Genomic DNA, 12,823 nt, shown 5'->3' with positions numbered 1-12,823 from the left:
CCTAATCAGAGAAACGGCCTAAAAACCACATCTAGGACGGCCAGCATACTGGCCCTCGTTGGTTCAGTGCAGTGAGTGCTCATTCCAGTTAGCAAAAATATTGTCTATACTGAGGTCAAATTTGAATGTGACAATGAAGTTATCAGGTTATACATAACAGGTCTAGGTGAAATCAAGTCCCCCCCCCCCCCTCCCCCCCAGCTACCCAATTCCATTGTGACAGTTTTAGGGTCATTCAAAGAAAGTCTATAGTCAGTAATCAGTCAGTTATCTGGTTCCGAGATACATGAATGGCCTGGAGACTTCTTAAGTAATATAACACAGTGCGTTGTCCTCGACAGTGAGTGTTCATCAGAGACACGGTATTATCATGACTGCCCAGTGAAATCGGACCACTATTACATTCAATATACATAAATGATATGGTGGACAGGGTGGGCAGTAATCTGCAGCTGTTTGTTAATGGCACAGAGGTGAAAGGGAAGGTTTATTGTTAAGTGACTGTAGAAGGAGGCAATACAGCTCACGACAAAATTTCTAGCTGGTGTGATGAATGGCAGCTAGCTCTGAATGTGGAAAAATGTAAGACAATGCCAACAAGTAGAAAGAACAAACCTGTAATGTTCAGATACAGAATTATTAGTGTCCTGCTGGACACAGTCAAGTTGTTTCTGGCCGTAACATTGCAAAGCGACATGAAATGCAATGAGTGGTTCTTTATTACAAGAATTTTAGGAAAGAGTGGTTCACCTGTAAACTGTTCGAGTGTTTGGGGTCCGTCCCAAGCTGGACTGAAGGAAGACATCAAAGCATCTCAGAAGTGGGCTGCTACATTTGTTACTGGTAGGTTCGAACAACACGTAAGTGTTACAGTGAACTCAAATGGAGGGAAGGCAACATTCTTTTCACAGAACACTATTGAAAAATTTAAAGAAACGGCATTTGGAGCTGACTGCAGAACGATTCTACTGCCACCAACATACATTTTGTATAAGGACCATGAAGATAAGATAAGAGAACTTAGGGCTCTGGCCTTCAGACAATTGTTTTTCTCTGGTTCTCTTTGCAAGAGGAAGAGGAAAGGGAATGACTAGTAGTGGTACAGAGTAACCTACACCATGCACTGTATGGTGGCTTAAGGAGTATGTATGCAGATGTAGATGTTAATCCACCAGGCGAATTCGATCCGGAGCTGACGCACATCCCCAAACCCTGGAGCAAGGTGTTAACGTGCAAGGCTATCCAGGTAGGTTTTACAAAAATGTAATTGCATACGAGGTGCTAATGCAGTTTATTCTACAACATGATTCCACTGTCTAGAGTCCTTATCAAATAAGGACGACAACAAACGTTGAACGAACACAGAGACACATTGCTAGTCATAACAGGGCAATATAGGAAATGAGAAAGCATAACAAAAATGTGCAGCAAAATTAACTGGGAGAAAGGTAGGTGTTCTCTCTACATCCTGTAAGATAAATTCAGAGAGGTAGTAACCCGTGGCATTGCCTGAAGATCGAGGTACCATGACAAAGTAAAAAATATGAGAGACGTCGGATAGACACGACCTCAAGAATTTCTTTACATTACAGTTGCTTGAGACTGACTTACGTCACAGCGGAGTGCTGCTCAGGCCCACTCTGCAGTCATCACCAAAGACAACGGCAGCTTGTAAGGTAACAGGGGATAACATGGAGCTCTTTCAAGTAGTTCATAATTTGAATTTAAAGCACAGCAGCAGAGATAGTATGCTGGGCAAAGCAGACCGGAAAGTACTTGTTTTGTGTTTTGATGGGCATTGTAGTTCCGTTGCATAGTGTTTTGGTTTTCTTTTAATTGCAATGAATTATACAAGTGTGGTGATAAATGTGTAAAATTATATAATGTATTTGGATTTAAGTATTTAAATATTATAAAATATTGTAAATGAATTGTGGCCATGTTTAGGGAATATTTTGACTAATGTGGTGTCATGTGACCCGACTCAGGACTGTGGATATGAGCGGGAAAATAGGGTCTTTGTTCGTTGTCCGTTGTGGTGGCATGTTGGGAGCGGAAAAGTGCCGCGAGTGCAAGCATGGACGCCAGTGTATGCAAAGGAACAAAGTGAAAGTGTGTGGGTGTGAGACAAACAGTGTATGAATTGCACCGATTATTATTTGTGAACTTAAAAATGCATGGCCACAAAGTTAAAGTGTTTCTTTTGAATAAATAAGTTTCACTCTGAATGTGTATAATTCAATTCACTGCTGTTAAAAAGCTAGCCAATATCAGACTCAATAATAGGGGCACAAATGCAACCGTTCACTACCAACCCCCTTTGCAGATGAGCCACGTGAAAAATAGGTAGTAAACGAGCCCGAGTTCAGTTGCAATTGGAGGCTCGTCCGCGTTAGGACTTTCTTCTCTATTCTATAGTATTTCGAAATCGGGTGTCCGTCCGATGGTTAGAATTTGAACAGTCAGTGTGGGGGCTCTGAGCTAAATCAGTGCATTAGCAGTAGCGGAGTGTTTGTGCTGGACGAGATACGCGTTGCCCCTTGGATACGCCGATATAAGGCCGCCATGATTGTGAGGCAGTCATTTACACAGTCTGATGAGTTGACCACGTGTTGCCACGGGTAAAACCGCCGTTCGTGCTGTGTCTACGTGTTCCCGCGGGTAAAACAGTCGTCCGTGCCGTGTCCACGTGTCGCCGCGGGAAAAAACCGTCGTCTGTGCCGTGCCCGTGTGTTGCTACGGGTAAAGCAGTCGAAGCTGTTGTATCCATGTGCTGCTATGATCAATGCCGTCGTCCGTGCCACCGACAAACAATGCTGCCAGCGGCCCACGCAACGTGTTCTCGATCCTGATCGAGTTTGCTGCATGTCCACGCCGCCGACTACGATTCATTGCATAGCTGTACTGCGGAGCTCACTGCAGACATTGCGTAACACGAGGATATAAAAGATAAATACAGCCAGCAGCTACATTGCAAAATTGTGCCCTTTCATTAGCCATGGCCGAGGAGATGTGTGAATCTCAAAGTGAAGGCGAATCAGTGGATGTTAGGAGTAACTGTAGTAGCCCTAGCATGCCAAAAGAAATAGGCTTGATGCCAGGAAGTGACCTGAGTACATTTTTTGTAAAACTTACTAGTAAATTAGGAGAAATAGACTCAAAAATAGGGAATATAAAAACTGCAATATTTGGAGAAATGGATTCGAAAATAGGGGATATGGAATAGAGGCTAAGTGATACAATAAAGACAGTGAGTGAAAAATTTGATGTCTATCGGAAATAGTATGGAGAATTGTGGAAAAGGTGAGGAGAGGGTTATTCAGTGTGATGTAAAGGCTAATATGAGCGGTGTATTTGACAATGTGGGAAATGCTGGTCAATTACCTACTGATACTGTTACGGTGCTTGTGGGTGCAGGTGTTAACTGTGGTAGTGATAATGACTTCAATGTGGATATGGAAATGTGTAATGATATGGAGAATGTTGCTGTAGGTTGCCCAGAAGATAAAATTGAAACCTATGTTTCTTAACTGATGAGGATGCAAGCCTGAAAGATGTTAATTGTGAATGGTTAGGAAAGGAGGAGGCTGATTGTAATTTGAGTGATTGGGTGTCCTATGCAAAATTACACAATGCTTTGATGCCTGAAGAATGGGGTAAAATAAAATTTAAAATTGCCAGAAAATTGGAAGAATTAAGTGAAGAAGAGAATGTTGAGTTTGCTATTAAGGATCTGTTTGAAGGGGATACTGATGTATGTTTTGGAGAAAGATCTAAAGATATTTGCATTATGCAAGAGGAAAGCAGGTGTGAAGTAGAAAGAGATTTATTACAAGAATCAGGGCTGAACAGAGTAGAAACAGAGGTGATACAGCCAATAACTGATATAAATGTGGGAAGAATTACAGATATTGCATTATTAGACTCTGGCTCAAGTTTATCTGCAATTTCTGAATCTTTCTGGCAGCAAATTGAAGGTTTAGGATTAATAGAATTACCAGTTACAGGAGTCAAAATTAAGACAGCAACTGGGACATGTAGCAAGCCCATCAGCAGAGAAGTATTACTGGAAAAAATAGCTAGTAAACGAGCCCGTGTTCAGTTGCTAGCTTCTCACTACAGAGCCAGCAGTGCAAGAGTTGTATTGTACAGAACTATGTATCAAGCTCATAGTCTGTTGTACAATGAGACAACAGACTCTTATTCTGTACTGTATCAAGTGATAAATTAGTGTTCAGTGCCATATACCTAGACAGTCCGGTGGACATGGATTGTTTCAAAGTATTTCATCTTGTTCAAATTGTAATTACGTGATCAATTATTTTCAATGTTTTGAAGTATCCGCTCGGCCTCCTTCAGATTTAAATCTAAGAATCCACCAGAGTGCCAATGATTTATTTATTTATTTTTTCATCTGGCACAATGTAATTGAGGGAAACTGCGCACTAATTCTGTTACCACCATCATAAATCACACATAGATCATGAAAATGAGAACAGAGAAATGATGCTGCATAGAGAGGCATACACCATCTGGTCAGTACCTGGACACACCTATGTAATGCGGAACTGACAACTAGATGCTTCTATAAATGGAGGCTGGGACTATTGTGTTGTCAGTAGACAAGCAGTAATAGTCAAATGGTTCCATCAGGAGAACTCAGGGACTTTAAACATGGACTAGTCATTGGATCTCATCTGAGAAACAAATTCATTAGATACATTTAAACACTTCTAAAGCTGCCCAAGTCAACTGTCGGTAATGTGACAGTGAAGTGGAAACATTACGGAACAACTACACCTAAACTGAGACCAGGTAGACCTCATGCACTGAGGGGTGGGGACCGTCAAGCACTGTGGAAGGGATCACTCCTGTCTGTGGGGAGCTAACAAGAATGGGATATAATAGTCGAGTAGCTCCCCATAAACCACGTACTTCTGTAGTCAGTGCTAAGTGACACTTACACTGATGTAAAGCGTGACACCACTTGATAGTGGAGGACTGGAAAAGTGTGATTTGGGTTGATAGATCATAGATAGAGAATGTTACCTGCCATCATGCGTAGTGCTAACAGTGAAGCACGGACAAGCTGGTGTTACGATATTAGGGTGTTGTACCCTTATTGCGCTTAAGGAAATATTAAATGAACAGGTTTCACAGCACTGTGTACTGCTCACAGTTGACAAATAGTTAGGGATAATGTCTGTTTGTACAAGCATGACAATGAACCCTATCATAAAGGAGCACCTCTGAAGCAATGGTTTGTGGACAATAAGATTCCTGAAATGAACTAGCCTGCCCAGAGTATCGACCTAAGCCAATGGAACACTTTTGATACAAGTTAAAATATCGACTTTGCTCCAGACTTGTGTGCAACATCCCTACCATTTCTGTTTTGACCCTTGACGAAGGATGGACTGCCTTTCCTCCACATATATTCACTCATCCCACTGTAAGATTTCCCAGCCACATATATTCACTCATTTCACTGAAAGATTTCCCAGCAGAGTACAAGCCATTGTAAAATGAAGAACAGATACACTATTTATTAATGTCCTCTAATAGGTGTCCAGATACTTTTGATAAGACAGTGTATTTCGAGAATGATGGGAGACCTCAAGGGGATCCTCCTTTTAATGTGTTACTGTTTGTCATTATTATATCTATTTTTGTCTCCCTTTGTTTCAAAATAAAAGGATTCCTGTCATCCAGGGGTCCAAATGATCTGTCCTTCCTGTTTAACCTTTCCCAATCTCTCCCCCTCTCCTCCTCCCAACAAGGAAACTACTGGTTCTGAAAGCTAGGAACAGGGTTCATTCCTGGGTCCATTCCTGTTCTTACCATACATACGTAAAAGTCCTCCCAATGACTTTATAGGCCTGTTCAAAAACTGCAATGTTAGTACTGTACTACATTTGGTAATAGCTGAAGCGGATACTAGAGAGGAAAGTAAAGTATCTGCTTCACAAAATTTGGCATCCCCACCAACTATAATCACCTACTGTCACATCTTTTCCTTGTACTCAGTTGACAGGATTCTTAGGCCATCAGCAAAGTAGTGTTTATGCCTCAGCACCCACCTGCCTTTCTTTGAGACTCAATACTACCTCACCAGTGAATATGAGCGGCCCACAGAGGTTGCAGTTGAACATACAAGCACAATGTTGTCTCATAAAGCATGCTGTGTTGTCCCACAACACATCAGTCAGAAGTATAGTGGGGTGGACACGCAGACAAGAAAAAAAAATTCCCGAGTTTCCCATTTAAAAATACACTCTTTTGTGGGTTAAAAACATTTTTTTCCATGTTAAATGACAATATACAATACTGGCTATTAAAATTGCTACACCAACAAGATGACATGCTACAGACGCGAAATTTAACCGACAAGAAGAAGATGCTGTGATATGCAAATGATTAGCTTTTCAAAGCATTCACACAAGGTTGGCGCCAGTGGTGACACCTACAACGGCTTACATGAGGAAAGTTTCCAACCGATTTCTCAAACACAAATAGCAGTTGATTGGCATTGCTTAGTGAAATGTTGTTGTGATGCCTCATGTAAGGAGGAGAAATACGTACCATCATGTTTCCGACTTTGGTAAAGGTCGGATTGCAACCTATCGCAATTGCGGTTTATCGTATCATGACATTGCTGCTCGCATTGGTCGAGATCCAAAGACAGTTAGCAGAATATGGAATTGGTGGGTTCAGGGGGGTAATACGGAACCCCGTGCTGGATCCCAACGGCCTCGTATCACTAGCAGCCGAGATGACAGGCATCTTATCCACATGGCTGTAACGCATCATGCAGCCAAGTCTCGATCCCACAGTCAACAGATGGGGACGTTTGCAAGACAACAACCATCTGCACGAACAGTTCGACGACGTTTGCAGCAGCACGGACTATCAGCTCAGAGACCACGTCTGTGGTTACCCTTGACGCTGCATCACAGACAGTAGCGCCCGCGATGGTGTACTCGACGATGAACCTGGGTGCACGAATGCTAAAACGTCATTTTTTTGGATGAATCCAGGTTCTGTTTAGAGCATCATGATGGTCGCATCCGTGTTTGGCGACATCACGGTAAACGCACATTGGAAGCGTGTATTCGTCATCGCCAAACTGTCGTATCACCCGGTATGATGGTATGGGGTGCCATTGGTTACACATCTCGGTCACCTCTTGTTCGCATTGACGGCACTTTGAACAGTGGACGTTACATTTCAGACGTGTTATGACCCGTGGCTCTACCCTTCATTCGATCCCTGCAAAACCCTACATTTCAGCAGGATAATGACCGACCGCATGTTGCAGGTCCTGTACGGGCCTTTCTGGATACAGAAAATGTTTGACTGCTGCCCTGGCCACCACATTCTCCAGATCTCTCACCAATTGAAAACGTCTGATCAATGGTGGTCACGCAACTGGTTCGTCACAATACGCCAGTCACTACTCTCGATGAACTGTAGTATCACGTTGAAGCTGCATGGGCAGCTGTACCTGCACAGGCCATCCAAGCTCTATTTGACTCAGTGCCCAGACGTATCAAGGCCGTTAGTATGGCCAGAAGTGGTTGTTCTGGGTACTGATTTCTCAGGATCTATGCACCCAAATTGCGTGAAAATGTAATCACATGTCAGTTCTAATATAATATATTTGTCCAATGAATACCCATTAATCATCTGCATTTCTTCTTGGTGTAGCAATTTTAATGGCAAGTAGTGTGCTATCCCTCAGACCTGTTGAAACTTTTCAATCCTTAGAATTGTAAAGATTTTATATGCCGATGTAGAACTTCTTAACACTTTAGGAAACAAAAAATGTGCTATGGAAAGATCTTTGCTGTGTGGCAAGATTTAAGCTGCGTATTTTTGTATAATGAAAGTATAAACACGAAATCGTTTTTTAGTGTATGTTACCCTTTAAGATCCTATATTCTTTTCCTCAATCTATTAGAAATGTAAATAGTTGTGACATCACTCTCATTGAATGCAGTTTGTTGTTAGAAAGTATTACATAGTCTTTGTTTTAAATTGATTGACACATTTTGCTGTCAGTAGATGGTTGTGTGTGCAATGTGTTCTGTTGTTGTAAGTGATGCATTTTCTTTGCAACTTAAGTTTTATTCAGTGTTATTCTCTCATTTATCTTTCATTGCTGCAGTACTATTCTGCAGAAGAGGGATAAAGCAAAATCCTTTGATAGAGTATCAGTTCTTAGTTACTGCTGCAGTATTATTCTGCAGTGGCAGACTAAAGTAAAGTTCTTTGCTACAGTAACACCCAGAATTCTTAAAAATTCCTGCGATTTTCCCCGATTTTTTTCGGATGAAAAAATTCCTGCATTTTTCCAGGGAGTATATATGATCCATTGATTTACTATGATGAGGTGCTGGGGAAAATGCTTCTCACTTGTGCAGATGAGAAAATGTTGGACAGATAATCTGATGTTCCTCTTTCAGCCATTACTTTTGTTACTCCACAGTACAATCAAGGGCCCAAAGCTCGACTACGGGGTGTTCCAAACCTTTAAGGCCAAAATTATAATCACTGTTGAAGATCTTAAACCAAGTATTCTGTAATTACACTCCTGGAAATTGAAATAAGAACACCGTGAATTCATTGTCCCAGGAAGGGGAAACTTTATTGACACATTCCTGGGGTCAGATACATCACATGATCACACTGACAGAACCACAGGCACATAGACACAGGCAACAAAGCATGCACAATGTCGGCACTAGTACAGTGTATATCCACCTTTCGCAGCAATGCAGGCTGCTATTCTCCCATGGAGACGATCGTAGAGATGCTGGATGTAGTCCTGTGGAACGGCTTGCCATGCCATTTCCACCTGGCGCCTCAGTTGGACCAGCGTTCGTGCTGGACGTGCAGACCGCGTGAGACGACGCTTCATCCAGTCCCAAACATGCTCAATGGGGGACTGATCCGGAGATCTTGCTGGCCAGGATAGTTGACTTACACCTTCTAGAGCACGTTGGGTGGCACGGGATACATGCGGACGTGCATTGTCCTGTTGGAACAGCAAGTTCCCTTGCCGGTCTAGGAATGGTAGAACGATGGGTTCGATGACGGTTTGGATGTACCGTGCACTATTCAGTGTCCCCTCGACGATCACCAGTGGTGTACGGCCAGTGTAGGAGATCGCTCCCCACACCATGATGCCGGGTGTTGGCCCTGTGTGCCTCGGTCGTATGCAGTCCTGATTGTGGCGCTCACCTGCACGGCGCCAAACACGCATACGACCATCATTGGCACCAAGGCAGAAGCGACTCTCATCGCTGAAGACGACACGTCTCCATTCGTCCCTCCATTCACGCCTGTCGCGTCACCACTGGAGGCGGGCTGCACGATGTTGGGGCGTGAGCGGAAGACGGCCTAACGGTGTGCGGGACCGTAGCCCAGCTTCATGGAGACGGTTGCGAATGGTCCTCGCCGATACCCCAGGAGCAACAGTGTCCCTAATTTGCTGGGAAGTGGCGGTGCGGTCCCCTACGGCACTGCGTAGGATCCTACGGTCTTGGCGTGCATCCGTGCGTCGCTGCGGTCCGGTCCCAGGTCGACGGGCACATGCACCTTCCGCCGACCACTGGCGACAACATCGATGTACTGTGGAGACCTCACGCCCCACGTGTTGAGCAATTCGGCGGTACGTCCACCCGGCCTCCCGCATGCCCACTATACGCCCTCGCTCAAAGTCCGTCAACTGCACATACGGTTCACGTCCACGCTGTCGCGGCATGCTACCAGTGTTAAAGACTGCGATGGAGCTCCGTATGCCACGGCAAACTGGCTGACACTGACGGCGGCGGTGCACAAATGCTGCGCAGCTAGCGCCATTCGACGGCCAACACCGCGGTTCCTGGTGTGTCCGCTGTGCCGTGCGTGTGATCATTGCTTGTACAGCCCTCTCGCAGTGTCCGGAGCAAGTATGGTGGGTCTGACACACCGGTGTAATGTGTTCTTTTTCCATTTCCAGGAGTGTAAAAATGGAATATACAATACAATGTGACTTCTACAGTATTAATTTATTTTTTAACCAATTTTTGGTTTATGAGGCCATAATCCAATTTTAATCGACTACTGTCATCCAAAAAAGGTACAATATTCATGAACAACATTGCAAAAATCTTACACATCATCAAGAGTGAGATATGAACACAAAGTAAATGTAATATTTGACAGTATAGTGGTATTGCAATTAACACATTAAACAGTAAATAAACATCAAGGGAACGAGGAAAACATTAACATGAAACCTTGCACAAACAGTGCCTGTATACCAATTTAAATTAAACTGAATTAAATTAAGAATTGGGGAGAAGAGGAGTTTGTGGCACATCTTGACCAGAAGAAGGGATCGGTTGGTAGGACATGTTCTGAGGCATCAATGGATTACCAATTTAGTACTGGAGGGCAGTGTGGAGGGTAAAAATTGTAGAGGGAGACCAAGAGAAGAATACACTAAGCAGATTCAGAAGGATGTAGGTTGCAGTAGGTACTGGGAGATGAAGAAGCTTGCACAGGATAGAGTAGCATGGAGAGCTGCATCAAACCAGTCTCAGGACTGAAGACCACAACAACAACAACAACAACGACAAATTAAGAACTATAATAAATAAAATTGGTGCAAGACAAGAGTACTGAAGAATATCTTGAATAAGTACAAGTGGAAGATGGATCAATATGTCTTATGTACAGAAGATGTACATACTGTGAAACATCAGAATATGGATAGCACATAGACAATCACAACAAGATAAATAATTACAGGAAAAAATTGAGGAACAAATGGAAGAGATGGTATGGGAGTATTGGAAAACTTTGAAGATCAAATGATGTATAGAATGGTGGAAGTACTGAGCCGTTTTTGGTCATTTAATAATAAATCAGGACTGTGGGCCGGCTGTCTGTTGATTTCTACGGCTTCCAACAGATTAAGTTTTTGGTCTTTGTTTGCCCAGTGGAGGTCATTGGACTTGCCAGTAGCTATGGCCATCATTCTCTATATGCTTAGAAAATGTACTTCTACAACTTCCAGCTCCATTCATGCTCAGTAGAAGAGCATTTGAGCATTCAATGTCTGCCACATACAGAATAATGCTACAACCTCTTCAAAGGGCATACCTACTGTTAAACAATTCTGAACATTTAACTGAAGGATTTTTCACATATCAGGCATTGTGAGAGTCATTTTCCAAACATTCAACCATATTTGAGGCAAAAATATTCAATAAACTTAATGATAATACTGCTCACTTCCTGTGAAATTTTAACAGATTTTTTAAAAAAAACAAAAGGTACATGAGACCCACATATAAGTGATCACATAAATTATGGTTGATATTTGATGGAAGTGATCACTTGTGCAACATTTCACAATTAAGTATAACAATAAACACTTCTTAGCTATTACAAGAAAAATTTACATATTTGAGATAAATGGGTAGCATCTATTACTTGTCACAAGAACTATACCTATCCACACACACACACACACACACACACACACACACACACACACAAGCTGATTACCCGGTGTTGCCTGGTTGTGTGTTTATTCCAATCTTCTGTTAGTCCATCTCCTCCTGCCCCCACTCTCTGTACATCTCTGCCTACTCCTCTCACTGCTCATCTCTTGGTCCCTTCCCTCTCTGTCAATCTGTTCCTTCCCCACTACCCACCTGCTATTCCCCCCTCTGTCCATTTCCTCCTTCCCACTCTCTGCCTGTCCATATCCACCTCCTCCCTTCTCTCTCCACATTATCACACTCACCTCAGTATGAGGCTGATGCTTCTTACACCTAGTATTTCATCCCAGATTGTAACTAATATGTATACCAAATATGATTTAAATCATTCCAAGGGTTAAGATGAGCTTTGTACCCATGGTTTTGCTTGCACACAAGCATCAAATGTATTTTACACATATTTAAGGTACTTCATATGTACTTATACACATATTTCACTTGTATGTCTAGCGAATTTTGCCCTACAGTTTCATTTTCATGCAGCGCAATGTTTATGATGTCATACCTCGTGGTCTATGGCTGTACAATGATATAATTTTGCAAACACATCCAGCGGTATATGTAGCTATTGTCAGGAAAATGTACTGAGAATAGAATTACTACCAAAAAAGTAATAAATCAAAACGTCAAGCACAATGTGACAGTTTTTTCTCGCATCTCAGTATTTCACATCGTATCTCCTGAACTGTGTGTCGTACAATGGTACATATTTGTATGTACATTCAACAGCAAGTTGTATACTGCCTGCAAAAACTTTGCATGTAGAGGGAGTAGTTAATCGTCTTGCACGATGTGGTATTTTTTCACACATTTAGTGTTTATGACATATCTCCAGAACTAAGCTTCATACAATTAAATAATTTTTCTGGTACATTCTGTAGTATATGTGAATACTGTCTGCAAAATGTGTCACATATACAGTTAGTAGTAAAGAAGTATTAAGTTAAAATGTTATGCTCCATTTGGCAGTTTTACTGCACGAACAGCGAAATGAAGTATGAAATAAAATTTTCTCTTTTCATCATCTTATGGAGGTTGTAATTTTCAAATAACGTGTAAAGTCTGTTGCAACTCTCTGCATCTCTAAGTGCTCTCATTCTCCAGTACCATTGGCTACACCACTTTTTCACCCCCACCTCTTTTGATAGGTGGGTGGTTCTTGCCCGACAGTGATTCTTTTCACTTAGTAAATGATGTGTGTACTAAGTTTGGCTGAAATTGGTCCAGTGGTTTAGGAGGAGATACGGAACATACGTATATAAGCATAT

At 42.4% G+C, this 12,823-nt stretch overlaps 1 protein-coding gene across 1 annotated transcript in view; it reads right to left on the bottom strand.

The window, feature by feature from the left end:
- LOC126426708 (coiled-coil domain-containing protein AGAP005037-like) overlaps positions 1–12,823 on the bottom strand; it is a 250,976-nt gene that overhangs the window by 100,990 nt on the left and 137,163 nt on the right. The window lies entirely within an intron of this gene.

This window comes from Schistocerca serialis, chromosome 11 (genome assembly GCF_023864345.2).
Source record: "Schistocerca serialis cubense isolate TAMUIC-IGC-003099 chromosome 11, iqSchSeri2.2, whole genome shotgun sequence".
Lineage (NCBI taxonomy): Eukaryota > Metazoa > Arthropoda > Insecta > Orthoptera > Acrididae > Schistocerca > Schistocerca serialis.
Note: the sequence above shows the minus strand (reverse complement) of the source record. Positions and strands in the feature narration are given on the sequence as shown.